General features: G+C 39.6%; 1 long non-coding RNA gene across 1 annotated transcript; it reads left to right on the top strand.

Moving 5' to 3' along the window:
* The first annotated feature begins 3686 nt into the window (after positions 1-3686).
* On the top strand, positions 3687-7154 carry LOC130679606 (uncharacterized). The gene is made up of 3 exons (XR_008992621.1): positions 3687-4269; positions 5770-5900; positions 7026-7154. It is a non-coding gene; the product is annotated as an uncharacterized LOC130679606 (long non-coding RNA).
* The last annotated feature ends 14437 nt before the right edge of the window (positions 7155-21591 follow it).

The raw sequence follows: 21591 nt of genomic DNA, 5'->3' as shown, positions 1-21591 counted from the left end.
TTCTTGCTTCCCCATCTACCCCTTCCCACTTTTCTCCATCTCTCCCCTCTCCTTCCTGCCTTCTTCCCTTCCTTCCAGTAGCATTTCATTCATTTCTCCTTTGAACATCCAGATTCTTGTTATGAGTCATTTTAAATGTGACTGTTTTTTTTTAATTTTGGTATCATTAATCTGCAATTACATGAAGGACATTATGGTTACTAGGCTCCCCCCTTCACCAAGTCCCCCCCACAAACCCCTTCACAGTCACTGTCCATCTGCGTAGTAAGATGCTGTAGACTCACTACTTGTCTTCTCTGTGTTGCACAGCCCTCCCCGTGCCCCCCACACTATACATGCTAATCGTAATGCCCTCTTTCTTTTTCCCTGCCCTTATCCCTCCCTCCCCACCCACCCTCCCCAGTCCCTTTCCCTTTGGTAACTGTTAGTCCATTCTTGGGTTCTGTGAGTGCTGCTGTTTTGCTCCTTCAGTTTTCCTTTGTTCTTATACTCCACAGATGAGTGAGATCATTTGGTACTTGTCTTTCTCCAGAGACAAGGCCATTCTTATAGTTATCTCTATAATTCTCTTCTTGATTATAACTGTAAGAACGGCCTTGTCTCATTGTTAGTTAGGCCTTCTGTTCCATTACTTTGCTTCAACCACCCGTATATCCATAGGCTGAAAAAGTTATTTAAATAATTACTTTTTTTGTTATCTCTGTAATTCTCTTCTTGAAGTGGGGAAAGCATCTCCTTTTCAAATGCCCATGGAACATTACAAAAATAATTGACCATAATAGAGCACCACTAAAAAAAACTTTATAAAGTTCAAAAAGTAGACATGATACCGACAGCCATGATCACAGTATAATAAAACCAGCAATGAGTAACATAACTGGAAAATAAAGAAACAAAGCTGACAATAAGGAGGTGAAAAACAAAAACTTTGTCACATAACTCTTGGCTTTAAGAGAAAAATAAAATCCAAATGACAGAATCTTAGAAAATAGCAGTAACAAAAATGTTATATATCACTACTTTTGGAATTCAGCTAAAAATAATGCTGACAGTTCCAAATACTTATCTTAGTAAACAAGAAATAATGAACATAAAAAGAACATCTATTCAAGAGATTAGAAAAACAATAACAAAATAAATCAGGAAACCATCAAGATAGAAACAGGAAATTAGTAGGAAAACAAACAAATAAAAAATAGATTGAATGAGTATGATTGGCTAACTAATCATATAAAAAGGAAAATTTATCAATTCAGAAGATAAGAAAGGGTATTAGGGTAGTAACCACAGACCTACAGGAAATTTTAATTATCATGAATAATCATAAAAATTATCATGAATAATCATAAAAGACTACTTCACTCAAGTCTATATAACTAAATTTGAGAACTTTGTTGAACAAGTTATGTAAGCATTAGAAAAAAGAAAACTATCATTACATGGAGATGATAAGATTATGCATCTCAAAGTCCTAATGTAATCAATTGAAATTTTTATTATACTTGATACAAAATTTAGTATGGTGGCTGGAAGTAAAATTAATATACAAGAAGTCTATAGCCTCCATATATACAAAAAACAAACTGGAATATAAAACGAAAGAAACCATTCTATAACATCAACAAAAATGATCAAATACTTAAGAATTAATTTAAGAAGGGATAAAAATAGACCTTAAAATTACTATTTTGGACACCGAAAAAGATGAAATGGAATGACATACCACGATCTTGATTAGAATCACTGATTTAAGATCATTAAAATATATTTTATCCCTAAATTAGTCAATGGATTTTATGTGAAACTAGTAATTATACCAATAAGATTTTTTAACAAGAAAAAATTTATATTTCTAAAAGTCCTATGGAAAGTAAGAATAAGAAGAAAGATTCTGAAAAAGAGTAAGAATGCTAAGGACAAACTGCCTGTTATTAAGATATATTATAAATCTATAAGTAATTAGTGTTGTCTGGTACATGAAAAGATAGGTCAAAAAATCAGGAGAAAATTGACCCAATGTATATATACTTTTAGTGCACATTGTAAGTGTGTATTTAACCTGCATATATACATATGTGATAAATTAACATTTCAAATAATTGGCAAAGAATTAGATTATTCAACTAATGGTACTGGAACAACTGAGTAGCCATTTGGGAAAATAAATTGATTGCTATTTTACATCTACACCAAAGTAAATCTCATATGGTAAAAAACTAAGCATAAAAAATTTATTTTTTTATGTTTAAATCATAAAAATGTTAACAGAAAATATGGGAGAGTTTTTCTTTAAATATTCTTGGAGTTAGTAAGGCATTTCTGAGTAATGCCTACAGAATCCAGAAGCCATAAAAAAAAAGAAGATTGACAAATGCAACCACATCAGAGTACAACAACATCAGGGTAAAGCATTTATTTGTGGTAAGGAAAGTTCCAGACAAAGATTATAGAATTAATTTCCTTAGCACCACAAATCAATACAGGAGGGTCTAGTAAATATTAGGAAAGTGGGCAAAGATATGATGACATATTCACAAGTTAGGAAACGTGAATGGTTTCAAAATTTATTAAAAGATGCTCAATCTCAGGCAATCATAAAAGAAATCAAACTGAAACTATAATGAGGTGATTTTTTAAAAAACAAGAAAGTTTAATACAAACAGTGCCAATGTCAGAGAGGGAGACTAACTCTTTTTTCCACTGAAGGTGTGAAGATGGATTGATAGAATTTCCCTGGAGGGAATCGGGCAATATAGTCTACCTCCCAGGATTAAAAATTGATACATGCTTTGGCCCAGCAGTACTTCTAAGTTTTTATCCTACATACAAATTCTTACATGCACTAAGTGATAAATGCACACAGATGTTAATTATAGCATTGCTTGTAATAACAAAATATTGAAATAAATTGCCCTGTGTCATTATGTTGCTGTATGCCGTCATTTCAAAGAAGTAGTTTCATATATACTGACTTACGAAGATTTCCAATGAATGTATTAAGTGAAACGATTACAGAAGAGTGTGTGTTTGTTACCACTTATGTGTGGGAATGTAGAGAATCATATAAGTTTTTAAATGCATTGACCATTTCTACTAGGACCCTCAGAAACTAGCAACAATAACTGGTCAGGAAGTGGGTTGCTGGAGGACAGAAGTAGGAGGGAACCTGTCTTTGCAGTGTATTCCCTTATGCACCTTTTAAATTTTGTACATATGCATAAATTATTTGTTAAAAATAAATAAAAGTGATAATTTAACATTAGCTAATTTGAATATTTGTCCCCAAAGAAAAGCATTAAAGTCAAGTCCCCAAATGAGATGTTAAATCTGAAAACGATTAGAGTTGCAAAATGTGGAACATAGAGGAAATATTTATGGATTTGGCATTGTTTCATTTGAGGAAGGGAAGTCTGAAAGAGTTGTTTTCAATTATATGAAGAATATTGGTGGAGAAAATAATGATAACCAGCTGTGTTTCATCTCTGCTGAGCCTGCAGCAAGGAGGAAATAGGGCAGGCGAGATGGAGTTGTGAAAAATGTGATCTTTAAAGAGTTCCAGTCTCTGAGTCTGAGCTTCTAAACGGACTATGTTCTTCTAAGGATGCTGCTCAATGGTCTGTGACATCTGTCTCTGACATCATCACCAAATACACCACAAATGATTTTTTCCCTGATGGCTATGACTCAAGAGAGCTGGATGAAGCACTGCAGGCCAGTGAAGGATGGGGAGACTTACAGGGTACTTCGGGCCAACAGGCACTAGCAGCCTTGCTCCTTTCTGGGTAGGACTCGGCTCTTCTGCTCCAGTCACAGTGGCCTCCAGATAGAAGGCACGCTTAAGGCAGAGAGTCAACACTGAGTCTAGGAGGCTTCTCTGGATGTTCTTGCGGTGGACAAAAGAATCTCCTGCAGGAATGTTTGAGAGATGGATGCAAGACCAGTACTGGATTTGTGGAGGAACTAAGGGAACACTGCCAACAGGAGGGGAAGGCATGAACCAGCAGAGAATTAACATGAAGGCAAAGAAAGTCAACTTGTTGACACTGTGGGTTATTTCAATTTTCCCTCTCAAAATATTGAAAAGGAGAAGACTTATGTTTACCTTTCAATGCTTTGAAAGACTTGCTTCTTATTCCTTTTCTTCTTGGCTTGGTTTTCTCTGAGTTTCCAGACACACGGACTGCTTGGGTGTTTTGTCCTTGGCTTGGAGCTCCAGAAAAGACTTCCCATGGGTGAGGGGCTTCTGCAGCCTTTTTGCGTGTGGCGAGGGTAAGACAGTCCCCTTTCTCTTAGTGGAAAGGCTAGGACCACATGACCAAATGATGCGCTTTAAGAGGTGAAAACACCTTAGGGAAAATAAACATTTCTTAGTTGCTGGGGACAGTTATTTTTCAACTTAATAAATTATACTCTGCCTAGCAACAAAATCGGTCTAAGGTACCTTCAAATAAAAATGTGTTTGCAATAAAGAATTTGGAAGAAAGGAAAATTAAGACCAAATCACAACTTGAAAGCAGAGTTGTGTGAGAAACAGAAAGATGCAAAATGAAGTCCTACATGATTAGGAAAAGGGAGCCAAAATTTAGCTCTATTTCTTGCAGCCAAAATAAGAGCTGAAATGTACATGCCCCTCAGGGAGGTCATTTACTGATGAGGATTGTGTAAGTGACCAAGAGCAGATCTTTTTTCTGGGAACTGGGGTTGATTTAAAGGAAGAAAAAAACACAAGTTCTCCAAAGACAATCAAGTCTGTATCTAAGATTCTGTCCTTCTTGCCTCCCACCCCCACTCAGGATCCAGTCATGAAAAACCCTGGCTCCTAAGCTCCAACCTCTGCCCTGAGCTCCTTCCAGGGTATATGTTAGCAGGAGGACTGGCCCCAAATGACATAAAGTAGTTTTGGGTTTTGGTTCTTGTTGTCACTCCTGCTTCTTTACTCAAGTCCATCCCATCGTCTCCTCCACCCCCTCCTCCACCTCCACCCCCATGTAGCTTTTCTCCTTCATTTTTTTCAAAACACATTTTCTCAGAGTGGTTCTTTGGCCAACTGGGGTAGAACCATGTCCCAGCAGAATGGGACAATTGAATAGCATACCTTTCCCGACACCAACAATGGTTTTCAACATGTGAGCTAAAGGAAGGTTACAAGGAGCTTGGAAGGGAAAAATAAGGGGAAGAAAAAGGATGTTGGAGGCAGGAGACATGGCTTCCGGTCTCAGCTTTTTTGCTACTCAATTTCTAAAACTGGCAATTATACAACAACTGCAGAAGGATAGGACCAAACCTCGGCAGGATCATTTAGGACCTAATTCTGTAACAGATGCAGTGAAAGAACAGCATATGGCCAAGGACAGTTGAGCAAGCTGGTAGGGGAGTGGCTGTACATATAAAATGGACCAGCGCTGTTTTTAAAGAAAACCAGCCAGTTCCCAAGACAATGTTAGGATGCAGTAGAGACTTTGAACCCCTTTTGTTGAATTCCAACCCCCTACATCATGAAAATAACAAAATGTACACTTAATCCACATTAAATATAATTTTTTATTTAAAATTTAAAGTATATTTATTTTTTGTGAGATGATTTATGATGGACTGTTGTTTTGGCAACATTACACAGTCTCAGGAATTCTTGTATAGAATTAAAAAAATGTAACCTGAAATTGTCTTTAAATGTAATGAAATTTTTGTAAGTACTACATTCAGCATTTAATGGAGTTAACTTGTATTTGGGGACACTAAATCAAAATTTTTTCCATTTTGATTTTATAGCTTCCTCAGCATATTTGGAAACTAAAAATAAAATCTGTTGGCCTCGAGCCTTAACAAGCTTTGCCTGTCTCTGCTCTGCAGCTCCAGCTGAGCGAAGCAGCCCTTCAGCTCCTGGTCTCGTACAGCCATGGGTGAGCATGAAGGCAGACATGCCTATCTTAGGGAAGTACAGGTGACCCTTGATGACACAGGTTTGAATAGCCCAGGTCCATTTATATGCAGATTTCCTACAATAAAGAGATTGGAAAATGTTCTAGAGATTTGCAACAATTTGAAAAAACATGTTCTTTTTCTCTAGCTTACTCTATTGTAATAATATAGTATATAATACATAGAACATACAAAATCCGTGTAAACTGTTTATGTTATTGTAAAGTCTACTCAACAGTAGGCTCTCAGTAGTTCCATTTTGGGGGGGATCAAAGTTATACATAGATGTTTGGCCACATGGGGAATTGGTGCCCTGCACCCCACGTTGTTCAGGCTCAGCCGTACCGCCCTGCTGACTTAGGGGGTCCTACATGCTGCCAGAGGCACAGGTATCCATTCCATGAGCCTGACTTCAGTACTGTGGCTTTGGAGCCTGACCAAGAAAGACGATCAAAATCCAATCAGATGTCATTTAAATTCTCTGAAAGGTTTGGTCCAGACTAAAAGAGGAAATAAACAAAAAGCCACATCCAACCAAGCCATAAAAGAAGTTGCTGTAACCTTCGGACTGGGTGTTGGCTTTCTCAAAGTAAATTTGGAAATTTAGGAAATAGTATAAACCAGGATAATGGAATCCTCATTGAAAGAGATGCATCTGGAATCCTGTTAAAGACCATTAAAAAGAGGCTTAACCTGTCATTATGGCCCAGTCACCTTACAGGTGTTCTAATTATCTATGTGTTACAAACCACCCTTAAATTTAGTGGCTTAAAAAAGTGTGTTATATTTACATTTGTATTTCATAATTTTATAGGTCAGGAATTCAGGCAGGTTCCCCAGAGATGGTTTGATTCAGAAGCACAATATCTGGGGCCCCAGCTGGGATGAGACGAATGGCTGAGGGCTGGGACAGCTGGAGCCAGCCAGGCATCTCCGTCTCTGTCCACATGGAGTATCTTCTTATGGCTAGTTTGGGCTTTCTCCTGGCATGGTGGACTCGGAGAGGTCAAACTTCCTATACTGCAGAAGGCTTCCTTCAGTGTGAACATTCAGATAGGTTAGGGGAGCAACAAGATTTCATTTCTATCACATTCTATTGGTTACAGGCAAGTCACAGAATCTGAGAGGAAGGATGACACAAGGATGTGGATTCTGACAGGCATGCTTCATTAAGGGAGTATCCTTTGAAGACCATCTACCATATCAGGCTTTTTAGCCTGGATGAAAGCCTATGGCCAGGTCCCAGGGATGGCAACCCCACTTCTCCTGGGATACTCAAACTTTAACTCCTGGGAAAGCTTAAACTGTATATATTGAGATAATAAATTAAACCAAATATTCGGTAATAATTTGGGGCTGAATTTACGAATCATTTATATATTTGGTGTTATATTAAGATAATTTGTCGTATTTGTGCATCTGAGATGTTATGTTTGTGATTCCAGTTTAAAATGTGCAATCAAATAATTTATTTTGGACTTGAGTTTTCAGGTGAAAGAGATAAGAGAACAAGTTTATAAGCAATTGTAACTCTGGGGGAAGATATCTTTCCAGCCCAGGGCAAATAACCTTTGAAACTAAAATCAGTCAAAGGGAGAAATAAAGTGGGAGAAACCCACTTGTTGCTTACAAGCAGTCATCCACTTCTGCTCGCCCGTGTCTCTCACGACCCGGCTGCAAAAAGACCCCAAAAATACCTCTCCAGTCCAGGTGCCCACTCTCTTCCCACCCCCCTTTTAATCATCTATTGATATGGAGATGGACTACTTCTCTCCACCCCTTGAAACACCTACTGATCTGGAAATGCACTAAGGCCAGGTGAGGGATTCTGGAAATACTGCAATTTTACCCACAGGGACTTTGGCTGGTATTTAAATTTGGTTAGATGCTTGTTTATATTCCAAACATTACATGTAAACTGTTCTCACAGGATGTGGGAAGTGAGGGTATAGATACCAAACCTGCCAAAACTGACTGGCTCCAACATGGAGGAGAAATTGATCCTGACTTCACCTCAAAGTACATTATATGCTCATTAGCATGACAGTTCTGAGACAGACCATCTAAAGACAAAAAGAGGGCATCACCCTATTTCCTGGAAATCCCCTCCCTATTACTAGAAAACTCCACCTATCCCAGCGAATATTCCACCCCTGCTTAAACTCCTGACATAAGACAACCCAACCTGAACCCCACTGTGCTGCTCATCTCTGGAACATGCCCACACTCCCTCCTTGAGTGTTTACTTCGCTTTATAAAACTACTCTTTGCTTGTATCTGCTTGACAGGCTTATTAATTTCTTTCTCCATTGGACCCTTTACGGGGCGAAGTCTCACCTAACATGCAGGTGTGTGTGTCTGTGTGTGTGTGTATTTATACATAACATGGAGCAGGGGAGAGAATGGAGATAATGTAGTAAATGGGGCTGCAAGAGGAGAAACTGGGGTTCTCTACACTGCTCTTGCAACTTTTCTATAGATTTAAAATTATTTCAAAATTAAAAAAAAAGAAAACATACTTGCCTAAAAAGAAAGCAAATAAAAATTTGTGATTCAGACTCTGTCTCATTCGAAAGAATAAGAATCGAAATTTGGAGTCCCAAATTACACTAAACAAAAGAAAACACTAAAAATGGTGCTGAAATATGTTTTAGAATAAAAATGTGTATTTCTTTTATCCCCAGTTTTGTTTAGTTTGACCATGTGGCAGGCTCTGCATCAGGTGCTGGACTAGACATGAGCACGTGTGAAGGACGAGAAATGTATACATGTGATTAGGAACTCTAGCCAAGACGATACAAGGAATCCACACTTTAATCACGACCTTAATCAAGAGATGTAGCAATTACTGGTGTTTAATTAAACAAGGCTATTAGAATGAGGTGTTTCTGAAATACCTGAAGGTTAAGACATCAAAACCTAAGGAAAACCAGTTAAAAGCAATCAAGTCATTTTTTCCAAATAATGCAAATTCTTAAGCTATAGCCAATCAAATAATTTCCTTGCTCTGCTTCCACATTTCTTTGAAAGTCCTTTTCTGAGCTTCTGAAATGGAATACTCTAATCATTCCTGGTTTGCTGTTGCCCCATCAAAGCTGATTTTTGCTCAAACAGGCTCTTAAATTTTTTAATATACCTCAGTGTGTCTTTCAACACTGGTAAAATGTACAAAGAGAAAAAACAAAAACAAAAAACGTAGTTGTGCTCAGACAGCAGACACACATTGCAGCTGGCTGGAAACTGAGCAATGAACAGTGCAGAAGGGCCAGGGCTCGGCTTGGAAACAGACAGTGCGGCCAAAGTTGAGATCCTTCCAGGAAAAGCTAACTGAAAACAAACCTGTTTGAGCAGGAGGGGTCGGAGCAGGGGGAGAATGGGGACTGCCCGAAGCCACACTCATTGCTAGGAGCCAGAGGTTGGGGTGAGGATCTTCCCTACCAGTGAGAGGAAGTTGAAACACCAAATTGTGTATTGGAAACGTGCAGGACTGGCAAGAAGGATAATCACGAGGACTCACCCTGTTCTAGGAGCTTTACACACATTCACTCACAGCCCCATAAGGGAAGAGTACTGAGGTCGGAAAGTGGATCTTCTTGTGCAGGTGGCGACTCTCACAAGGGGAGGGACTGGTTTCTCAGCCAATGCTCTTAAACAACACAGATTGTCTTTAAACAGAGTGATGGGAATCCTAGCATGCCACCCCTTCAATTTTGAGTCAAAACATCTCAGGTTTATTAAATATTTTATTTTAGATAGGAGTATGAATCAGTAATTACCACTTTAAAAAAATCAGTTTTATGGTGTACATTTTTTGATACTTGAGTATCTCTAAAATCAGAAAGTTCCCCAGAATTTTGGTTGGCCAGTAGGTGTGAGTTATTGTCCCTAACAAAGCATAACAATCAAAACTAGAAAAATGAGGGTTAGAGATGTGAATAACACTCTGGACACATTTTAAGAAATGTTGTATCGATCCTGATCTAATTTTCACAAAGACCAAAGTGATGTGAAAAAATATGGACATCAGTGGCTGAACTGGAAAAGGTGAAGACATTCTAAGAACATCTCAGCCACTGACTTTTAGGTGTGTATAGAGTAATATATAATAAAAATGGACATCTAAGGCAAAATAACTCCTTTTAATAAGTATAAAATAAAAATTACATGTGATCACAAAGCACTATGGCAAGATTTAACTGGCAGTTTTCTTACCTTTAAGTGGTACATACAGTAGTGCTGCATCCTCCATTCAATGACATCTGGGATTTCTTAAAATCTGATACATTGCTTTTACTTAACTCATAGCTCTTATCTAGGCATTGGTTCTGTGATACTATCTTTGACACCCCCATATCAATCCAGGGCAGGAATTGCTCTAAATTACCATACATAGATCTACCTCTTATTTGGAGGTATATAAGGCCAGATGGAGGCCAAAGCATACATATTACACACAAAGAAGTGAACCCAGGGTGAACCTGGAGCAAGAGAGAGAACAAAACTCCTTCACTCAACATGAAAAGAGATTTTGTTTTCTTTAGGTAAATTCTTAGTAGCACAGTTACTGGGTTATATGGTATTTCTATTTTTAGTTTTTGGAGGAAACTCCACACTGCCTTCCATAGTGGCTACATCAATTAACACTCCTACCAGCAGTGTAAGGAGGGTTCCCTCTCCTCCACATCCTCACCAACCCTTGTAATTTCCTGTCTTTTGATTGGTGGCCATTCTATCTTGTGTGAGGTGATCTCATAGTGGTTTTAATCTACATTTCCCTCATGATTAGCAATGCAGAGCATCTTTTCATGTGCCTGTTGGCCATCTGTATTTGTTCTTTGGAAAAAATTCTATTCAGGTCCTCTGCCCATTTTCTAATCAGGTTATTTGCTTTTTTGGTGTTGAGGCATATGAGTTCATTGTATATTTTAGATGTTGATATGTTATCAGATACATCATTTATGAATATATTCTCCCATACTGTAGATTGCCTTTTGTGTTATTGATGGTGCCCTTTGCTGTACAGAGCTTTTTAGTTTGATGTAATACAGTAGTTCATTTTTGCTTTTGTTTCCCTTGCCTGGAGAGATGTGTCCAGAAAAAAAATTATTCACTCTTATGTTGATGAGATTTTTGCCTATGTTTTCTTCTAGGATATTTATGGTTTCATGTCTTATATTTAGATCTTTAATCCACTTCAAGTTGTGTACGGAATTAGACAGAAATCCAGTTTCATTCTCTTGCATGTACTTGTCCAGTTTTCCCAACACCAGTCATTGAATAGGCTGTATTTTCCCTATTGTATAGTTATGACTTCTTTGTCATATATGAATTGACCATATATGTGTGGGTTTACTTCTAGGTTGTCTATTCTGTTCCATTGATCTATGGGTCTGTCCTTGAGTATTGCAGTTGTATTTTGGTTATGTAGGAGAATGTGGGACACATATGCTGAACTATTAGGGGCAGTGTTTAATGTCTGCAACTTATTTCCAAATTGTTCCATAAAATAATAGTAGTAATAATAATAATTTTATATAGCAAAATAATAGCATTATTAACAATTCATGAGTTTATGAATTCACCTAGGTGAATCTATTGAAGAGTATATTTATGTTCTTTGTACTCTTCTTACAATATTTCTATAGATTTGAAATTAAAAAAATAAAATGGGAAGCAAGTATATAATAGAAAATATACCTTTTAGACTTTAAGAGAGGGAAAATATTATTAAATGAGGCACACAAGAATGATTATGTATGAAAAGATTTATATGTTTAAATATATTAAAATTAAAGACCTCTACTCATTGAAAGAAACTCTAATTTTCTATTTTTTTCTATTGAGGTATGACCATTACACATAATCTTCCTTCAGAAATCTTTTCCTTGGAGGGAACATTCTCTACTCCCCACCCTGTTTGTCTTAGGCGCCCTCCTGTGTACTCAGAGGACCCTCATGGCCAGACACTATTGAATAAAGGCCCAATATCTGTTAAATAAACTGAAGCATCATTCCCAACATGACCAAAGGGCATTCTGAGTGTGCTGACCTGGCCCAAAACTGCTCTGTGGAGAAGTTTAAAAGCTAGCAGAGACCAGGAGCTGCTGAGGAGCGCTCACCTTCCATCTCATCCCTGTCATACTCCCTGTGCCCCTACCGCTCTTTCTTCAGCCCCATCAAGCCCAAGGTAGTAGGAAAGAGAAATCACTCCTTGGCCAATTCTCTAGGCATGGATCTTGTTTCCTGGCTTAAAGAAACATCTGGTTAGTTTACTGTGACTTTCAGCAAGCATCCTTGAAAATGAACTCACATTCCTGCCTACTCTCAGAATAGGAACTCACAGTTCTGGGATTCAGACTAGCAGAAAGCTAACAGCCACCCAAATGTATGACACCCTTTGTTCCCTCGCAGATCACAGGGCCTGGCACCTGAGCTGAAATGTACTATTAATATGAGGTATCAGTATCCATGACATGCAGGGCCAAGGCAGGGTCTGCCCCCCTCACCATAACCTTGACAGGAAGGGGCTTTGAAGAAGACTGCTTGCCTAGAGGTAGAAAAATGTTGGCAAGACAGAGAGATTCCCCCTAGCCATTCCATTCCCTCCACCACCCTCTGACTTGATTCCTACTCCCTGTAACATAAACAACCTGTCCTCCGTCCTGTCTGAGGTCAGCTAGTGTCATCTCTGTTCAGATTGCCTTCCAGCACAGACAGCCAAGCTTCAAGGACTTATAGTCTGTGCTCAGGCATCTGAGGTGGAGCGCAGATTCCCTTGGAGATGGGCTCTGCTGACTTGGAGGTGTCTGGGCATCTGAGGGCTGTGACACTTGTCTTCTCACTGTGAGTTTATGAAAGGCCACCATAAATGTTAGCCACGTAAACTGAACACAGTGTGAACGGCAGATGCGTCACGCAAGAAAATGCGGATGTCAGAGGAGAGCAAAGCTGCTCTTATCCAAAAATGGATCCAAATGCCACATTGTATCATCTATCCCATTATACTAATTATTTCATCTCTATTTGTGAAGGCAGAAAATTCTTATATTTGATTTATTTAAGAAACAATACCAAGCAATAACTGATACCAATAATATGTGATGTACTGTAGGGAAGAGATTAAAAAAAAATAGAACAAAGCCTGTTCCTGTTCCTGTTCTCGAGAACAGAGACCAGAAACTCCAGTCATAATTCTGCCTTTATCATTCCACTGACAAAAGCTACCATGTTTATTTCTCTCTTCACTTAGAGGTTATTTATTTCTTTAATGAACTTAGTTCCACATATCTGGAATCTTTCTATCCATTTCTTTTAAGACTTTCTTGAGATACATTCCAGAATGATAGATGCATGTTTTAGACCAAACATGGATATAATGTAGTCATATTTTTTACTTACTTCTCATTGCTTATTGGTAATGCCCAATGGTATGTTGGTGCTTATTGATTTTAGGAGTGTAGTAGAATAAAGTCTTCATGGATGTCTATATTCATTGTTTGGACTATGAACTATCACATAAAGTCTAACAGTTTCCAAGTCTGTTTTGTATTACTTATGCTAAAATGTGATAGATATTTACACATAGCCACACTGCAGGTCTATGCCATTTTTCTGACAACTTAAATGCTCCTTCACTATGGTAGTCTGACACACTATCTACTTAAATTCCTAGTAACTCAATGATAATTCTATTCTTTTGATAAATGTTCTTTTGAAAGACTTTTAGAAAAAGAAGTTTCCATGATGAGAAAGAGCAATCAAAAAACATGTTACAGAGAAAGGAATAGGAGATTAAGAACCAGACCAACTTGAATATGTGTCCTACCTATGCCACTCACTCTGTACATGGGCTTGGCCAGATCACTGAGCCCTCTTAGATTTGGTGTCCTCAGCACCAAAAATGAGGTAATAATAGAGATATGTGAGGAGTAGGACTGATGCCCGTAAGACATTTCGAGACTGCCCACAGCACTATCTGAAAGAACTTCCTGCATTAATGGAAATTCCCTCTTCTGCCCTGTCTAATGTCAGCTAATATGTGCCTCCGGAATATTTGCAGTGTGGCTGGTGTGATCAAGGAACCATATTTTTAGTTTTTAATTAAATTAAATTTAAGTTAATGGTACCATGTAGCTGCTATATTAGACGTCATAAGTATAGAGTATGATAGGTCTGCAGTAGATGATACCCTTTGATATAATTAATAATAGGAAGTTTGGATTTCCAGAAAGATGGCCTTAAACAAAGAACAAAAAAAAAGCCAGAAACAACCCCAGCAAACCAGAAATTCTCATCAAATTTTTCTGAGACTTGCTGAGCTCTTGTGGCATATTAACATAAGAACGTCTAAATATGGCCTTTCAGATCCTCACAGCCTCACAAGTCTATGTCCCTTCCTTAGCTGAGACCAGCAGCCACAACAGGACATCCTTCCCTCCTTACTACCAGCACGGCCACCTCTGCTGCCATTGTGTTATCAAGGAAGAGTCCTCTTGAGATCGCAGACGGAAATTCCGAGCCACTAATGCTGCAAACTTAATTCACCAAAGATACTCTAAAAGCCGCCAGGAGAGAATGTGCATTTTGTTGGTGTTTGAGATCAGCTTTTAAAATAGATCAGCTTTTTTATATAGAAGCTTTAAAAAAAAAATCTGAAATGCACCAGGTCCCATGTGCCTATATACTTGGTTCACCTTGTCATCACAACCCAAAACAGGCTTCAAGATTATTCACTTCAGCCAACAAATACTTCTGGAAGTAATTTTATCACACTCACATTTCTTAATAGTAACTCTACACCACTTTCTAAAAATACCCACTGTTCTGGGCCAGGTGACCTTGGAGAACTCAAGGTCTGAGTAACCTCAGCTTCAATAGTTCCAACCTCTCTGAACTTCAGTGAGTCCAGACATGAGGAGATAGTTTTAATTATGAAAATTCCTTTGTTTATGGTTTAGATTCTAAATCTTATAGTCTGGATAATTAGGGTCAGTTCTGAAATACAGCAGTGGAAATAGAGTGAAATAGAGACTTATTGCATGTTTTACAAATCAGACCTAAAGAGACTGATATTAAAATTTACCAGAAATCCCAGAAAGATGCTGAAAATGATGAGAAATTAGCCAGAACCTTGAGCAAGTAGGAAAAGTGTTATCCAGGTAGGCATACTACTTTGAGGCAAACATATTCTTTGATATCTAGAAACTAAAACTAAGAGGTATAAGAGCCCAGTGATTCACAAATAACAGAATGTTGAAGTGTGGAAAGCTAGATGGTTACTAAATCCATGAGTGTGATTAGCACAGCGTCATTCAGTTGGCTAATGGCTGAGCTCAAATTTGCTATTTCCAGGCACTCATTCTAATGTCCTTTCTAGGATGCAAGAAAGCTGTCCACTTTGGGGGTAAGTCATTTCCTTCCCACAGATCAACAAACCCTTGGGTATGGGAAGTCACTTTGCCCATTTAAGAAGAGGTTCTTTATTCAGTGCAGGGGGGCAGTATTTTTTTATTTCTCAGCGGTCCCAGAGCTCAAAGGAGGGCCTCTGTGTTGGCAGACTTGGAAGCCATGTTAGCAGAAGCATCAGGAGCTCCAGCTATTGGTTCTACTATATCAAACTGAGTACCTCCAATAGGAAATGCAGTGTTCAACTCCCCAGAGATGCAGAATTTGCTCAGCAGATGTCTGAGAATCATCAGATAATGCACAACATATTGTTTACCCTCCAAGGGAAACTTGATATAGTCAACACAGTAGAATTCCAGCTTTCCTGCATGGGAACAAACTTCTCTCCAACCCCTTGTAAAGGCAAATTCCTGCTAAGATTCAACTGAGGGCATAGGCTTTAGAAACAAGAGGGCCCACCACATGTCAGGGTATGCTCCTGGCCTAGGAAGCTAGAAAAGCACTGGAGTCCCAGGTCTTAAGTTTAACCTGAGAGTTAGCTGATTCACTCATTCCACAAACACCCCTTATATAGCATCATGCTCTGTTCTAGTTTCCGCAAAAACTACAAAATCTGGGCTTCATTTAGTCGGTCAGTGCTGACAGTGTCTGGATGCGGTAGATACAGTTTGGATGGTATTTTATTGCTCCCACTCTGTGCTCCATATTGTTTGCCAGCTTGATTTTTTATATTTATTTGTATTTATTTGCTTTTGTTTCCTAGAATGTAACACCTTCTAGGAGAATGGAGATTTCTTCATGTTAGTTGAACAAAAGACAAATTTGTTTACAATTGCCAGAGACCAATGAAACAGAATTGATTGTAATCAACACTTTGTAATGCAGTTCAATGTAACAAGTACCAGTTGCTTATCTACTATGTGTTTAGCATTGTGTTAATTATTTTGGGATATTGTTATGGACTGAATGTTTGTGCTGCACCCCCAGAATCCATATGTTAGGATCTAAGTCCCAGTATCACGGTATTAGGAGGTGGGGACTTTGGAAGGTAATTAGGTTCGAAATGTGGAGCCCTTATGATGAAATTAATGCCCTTACAAGAAGAGGCAAGAGAGCTGGCTAGCTCTCTTTCCACGATGTGAGAACACAACCAGAGGTCAGCTGTCTGCAGTATAGAATAGAGCCCTCACCAGAACCTGCCCAGGCTGGCACCATGATCTCAGACTTCTAGCCTCCAGAACTGTGAGAAATAAATCTCTGTTTTTGATAAGCCACCCACTTGATGGTGTCTTGCTTGAGCAATCTGAGCTGACTGCCTCTTTTGTGGGACTCTGGGTGAGGACAAAAGATAAATATCCATGCAGTCCAATGCCAAGTTAAAGTAATGGGGAAAATGTGACAATTCAACCAGGTATTTGGTAAAAGAAGAGAGCAGCATAACTGGAAAGACATCCTGAGGAAAGTGGGACCACAGATCAGCTTTGGTGATCCACTGATGAGATGGAGAGAGGGCACGTGACTTAGTGGGCAGGGTAAAACATGCAGGAAGGCGCAGAAACAGGAATGAAGGGGAACTGAGTCTAACTGAAGTGGAACATAACTGTTAAGCACAGATAGAAACTGGCTTGTTCTCACGGTTTTGCTAATTGCTGAGGTGCAACAAAAATCAGGTTGGAATTATTTTCTAAATCTACCTGCATTCCTGCTTGTACAAAATTATTGTTTTCCAGTAGTCAGTCTAGAAGGATTCTACTCAGGACCCTACCAGTCAAAGAGGTTTCTTGGAGAATACGTTTACCTTCTGCAATTGAGGAAGTTTTTTCTCAGACTTTATCTTGCACCAAAATCGCCTTGAGGAGGTGTTCAAGACTAATTATTGGGTCACTCTTTGAGAGTTTCTGACTCTGTAGGTCTTGGTTGGGCCTGAAAATACACATTTCTAACACATTCCAGGCAATGCCGACATTGCTGTTTGGAGACCACACTTTGAGAACCATCGAGAACAAAGCTGAGGTGGGCCTCCTGTCCTGCTGATCAAACTTGGTAGTGATGTCATCCATGAGCATGAGGAACTTTATAATAACAACCTAAAATAAAAATAAAGTATGATGTGTGGTTAAATAAACTGAGCTACTTGTTTGAGATTGTGAGATACAAAACAAACATTACCACGAACTTCTAGGAATAAGTCTTTTTAACTCGAGAGTGAGCAGGGATACATCAACTTCAGTCAGGTTAAAAAAAATCGTTGTTATTGTCACTGGTAGTACATTTGGCTTTTGGTGTTTAGTCAGAGTTCTCCAGGGAAACACAACGAATAGGATATGTATAAATAAACAGATTTATTTTAAGGAGTCGACACGCACAATTGTAGAGGCTGGGCAAGTCCAAAATCTGATGAGGAGGACAGCATACTGGTGACTCAGAAAAGCACTGCAGTTTTAGTCAGAAGCAGTCTGCTCGCAAAGCAAGAAGAGTGAATATTACAGATGAAATCCTAAAATAGTCTGTTGACAGAAACCCCCTAGTCTGAGGGAGGTCAATCTTTTGTTGTATTCACACCTTCAATGGATTGGATGAGACCCATTCACGTTATATAGAGCAATCCGGTTTACTCAAAGTCCACTGTTTCATATGTATATCTTACCCAATAACCCCACAGAAATTTCCAGAATAATGGTTGACCAAATACCTGAGCACCATGGCCCAGCCAAGTTAACATGTAAAACTGACTACCGCAATGGGTGTATTTCATTTCATTTTATTTGTCTATTTCACTTTTTGTTTTGAGATTTGGTTTAATTCAGGTCAACAAATGTTTCACTTGCCCCAGAGTTGCAGTAGGCTGTAGTTCAGTAAGGGGAATTATAAAGACTTACTTGTGAAAGGAACAGTTTATGGTTTATTCCTTTCTTCATTCAATAAATATTTATTGAATATTAATTTTGTGAAATCCTCTTGGTGTGGTTTAATTTTAGGCAGAAACAGTCACCAAGATTTGGATTTAGGGAAGTATTTATGGTTGAGGGTGGTGGTGGGATAAAGAGGAAGTGTGAGCTTTGCCTCAGCGGGATCCGTTCTGGGAAAACCATCATGTCTGGACACATGGCTAACATTGGTAACACACCAGAGTTCATGACTTATCTAGCTCCATAAGGGCTTTGGCAGAAGAGGAGTGAGGGAGCACTAGGAAAGGTAAATGGGAGATGGGTAAGATAGCAGTCTTAGGGTCTGATCCTTCAGTAAAGCTTGAGACTTGCCTGGGCCCTGGGAAATAAAGGTCTTTGTACTAAAACTGAGGGAGATTTGGGGTGTGCGGGTTTTTTTTTATTTTGTTATCATTAGTCTACAATTACATAAAGAACATTATGTGTACTAGGCTCCCCCCTTCACCAAGTACCCCCCACAAACCCCATTACAGTCACTGTCCATCAGCGTAGTAAGATGCTGTAGAATCACTACTTGTCTTCTCTGTGTTGCACAGCCCTCCCTGTGCCCCTCCCACACTATACATGCTAATCATAATGCCACCTTTCTTTTTCCCACCATTATCCCTCCCTTCCCACCCATCCGCCCCAGTCCCTTTCCCTTTGGTGACTGTTAGTCCATTCTCAGGTTCTGTGATTCTGTTGCTGTTTTGTTCCTCCAGTTTTTCCTTGTTCTTATACTCCACATATGAGTGAAATCATTTGGTACTTGTCTTTCTCCACCTGGCTTATTTCACTGAGCACAATACCATCTAGCTCCATCCATATTGTTGCAAATGGTAGATGCCCCAGCTGGCGGGGAGTTCAACAAGGGCTCAAGGGGAAGTTAACCTGGATGAGAGACAAACCAGACACAAAGAAGGAGACCAAGTTGAAAGTCTGATCAAGGTCTCAAAGTTTATTCTTACAAGGTAGATTATATAGGAGCTAGGAGGGGGAAACAGCCCCAGCTGAAGTGGCAAGGATTATTAGGTTGCTAGGATACCTAACTGAAGAATGTTCTCTGGAAAAGATCATGGGTGGGGGATTACTGAGAAAAGACAGAATGTTTTACTAAGGAGGAGATGTTATCACCGCAACTGCTTAATCTCTATCTCAGCGGTCTAATCGCAAGCTGGGTCAATTGATCTTTCGTAAATGGGGCAGGCTTGAGAAACTAGAGGCCTAGGCGAAAAGGGCGAGACCATTGTTTCTATGGCCTACGGCTCCCGACATCTCCTCTCTTCTTTTATACAAAAGAGGGGGAGGCCCGCTATTTAGCGGTGGGCATTAACCAATTGGGGGAGTAGTGACCTGGCTCCTCCGAGACTCCCCATTGATGGGGGTCAACGTTGGCCCTTGGTATCTTTTGTGGAGGGGAGGAAGGACGTATTTATTTTAGATACCAACCTCCATGCAAGCCAGGTTTTTCTCAGGGAATTCAGAGGCGGTTCATGGACCTTCCCTTGTGATGCTTAGCTTTGCACCCACATTGGTGCCCATATCGCACTCACTTTATTGTGAGCCAATATGCATAGGTCTGAATCCTATGCAGCTTCTAAAGGAGGGGAGTCATCTGGCACATCATAGCCTTGGTCCGCCAGGTCAAGCCGGTGATAGTGGACTTGTATCTGTTTGCTGAGGGCAGTATTGATCTGTTCTCTAATGAAGGTGGTAATTCTCCGGAAGGCCCAAGGGCCAAGGGAGCATGAGACTAAGGAAGGGTCCTAGTATAGGGAGAAGATAAGGAAGAAACCCACTCATCCCAGTCCGTAGGGGATTTTCAAACAGTTTTTTCTTTCTTTGCACGAGATCTTCTTGGAGTCTTTTTATTTTGTCACGAACTACTCCAGACTTGTTTGCGTAGAAGCAGCATTTCTCTTCTAAGGCTTAGCAGATGCTTCCTTGTTCCTCAGTGAGAAGGTCTAGGCCACGCCTGTTCTGTAAGACTACTTCTGCAAGGGAATCTATTTGGTCTTGAAGATCTTGTAAGGTTCCTGAAACAGCCATGAAGAAGGTGAAAACGCGAGAGTTGATGGGCTTCATCTTTTTATAAGGTACAGTTAAGAAGTGCGAAGACGCCAACAAGGATCCAGTAAGTGGTAACAAGAATAGTCTGCTGTACAGGGGTCCACTGGGGAGGGGTGGAGGCGGCGAGTCCTATGCCGAAGATAAAGGCAAGGACTAAACCAGCGGCCAGAATCTATGGAGAGAAGAAGAAAAAGGATGTCTCAGGGGGTGTCACCACCCTGAACAGTTGAATAAGATTTTTTAAAATCTTCTGGTAAATCTATTGGTTTAATCAAATGCTCTGGCAGCCAGCGAGCAGCTCCTTCTTTGGTATCGAAAACACAGGCAGATCCCCGGCCCCATATGAGTATGGGGTTGGGGCCATTCCAATGGGAAGTGAGGGGGTCTCTCCACATGACAGTGGCATAATTTTTATCAGTTTGTGGGTGCCAAAGGCGATCAGCTGCAGATTTGCCATGAGCGTCCAAAGTTAGAAAATTAAGAACAAACAAGGCATGATGAAGAATATTTCTTGGAGAGCCTTTCATGGGATATAAATCCCCCATTTTTAATTTGTGGAAGGTATGTTTAATTGTTAAATGGGCTCGTTCGACAATCCCTTAACCCTGGGAATTGTATGGTATGCCTGTAACATGCTTAATTTGTAATTGGCGACAAAATTCTTGGAATTTTTTTCCAGTATATCCAGGACCATTATCAGTCTTGATAATCTCGGGTTTTCCCATGACACTAAGACAATTGAGTACATGAGCAATAACATTTTTTGAAGCTTCTCCAACATGGAGGCTGGCAAAAATAAATCCACTAAAGGTATCTACAGTAACATGAAGATATTTAAGATTTCCGAATGAGGAGACATGTGTTACATCCATTTGCCAGATCTCATTGGGAACTAGGCCCCTAGGGTTCACACCCAAGTGAGGAACAGGCAGGAAAGTGACACAATTTGCACATTGTTTAACAATCTGACGGGCTTGTTCTCTAGTAATTTTAAAAAGAAGATGTAAGGTTTGAGCATTAAGGTGGTGTAAAGAGTGAGCTTCTTTGGCTTGAGCCACAGGATCGAGCTCAGCGAGAAGGGCAAGTTGGGTAGCTTTATCAGTCACAGCATTGCCTGTGGCTAGAGGTCCAGGAAGACCAGAATGGGCACGAATATGGCCTATATGAAAGGGATGTTGCCTGGAATGTATGCACTGCTGGATGGAAAAAAACAGAGGGGTGGCATTTGTAGTGGGTTTTATATAGGGCACGGTCTCTAAAAGGGGAATGG

The sequence above is a fragment of the Manis pentadactyla genome, chromosome 1 (assembly GCF_030020395.1).
Source record: "Manis pentadactyla isolate mManPen7 chromosome 1, mManPen7.hap1, whole genome shotgun sequence".
NCBI lineage: Eukaryota > Metazoa > Chordata > Mammalia > Pholidota > Manidae > Manis > Manis pentadactyla.
The sequence above is the reverse complement of the archived record's forward strand: the minus strand, read 5'-3'. Positions and strand labels throughout refer to the sequence as shown.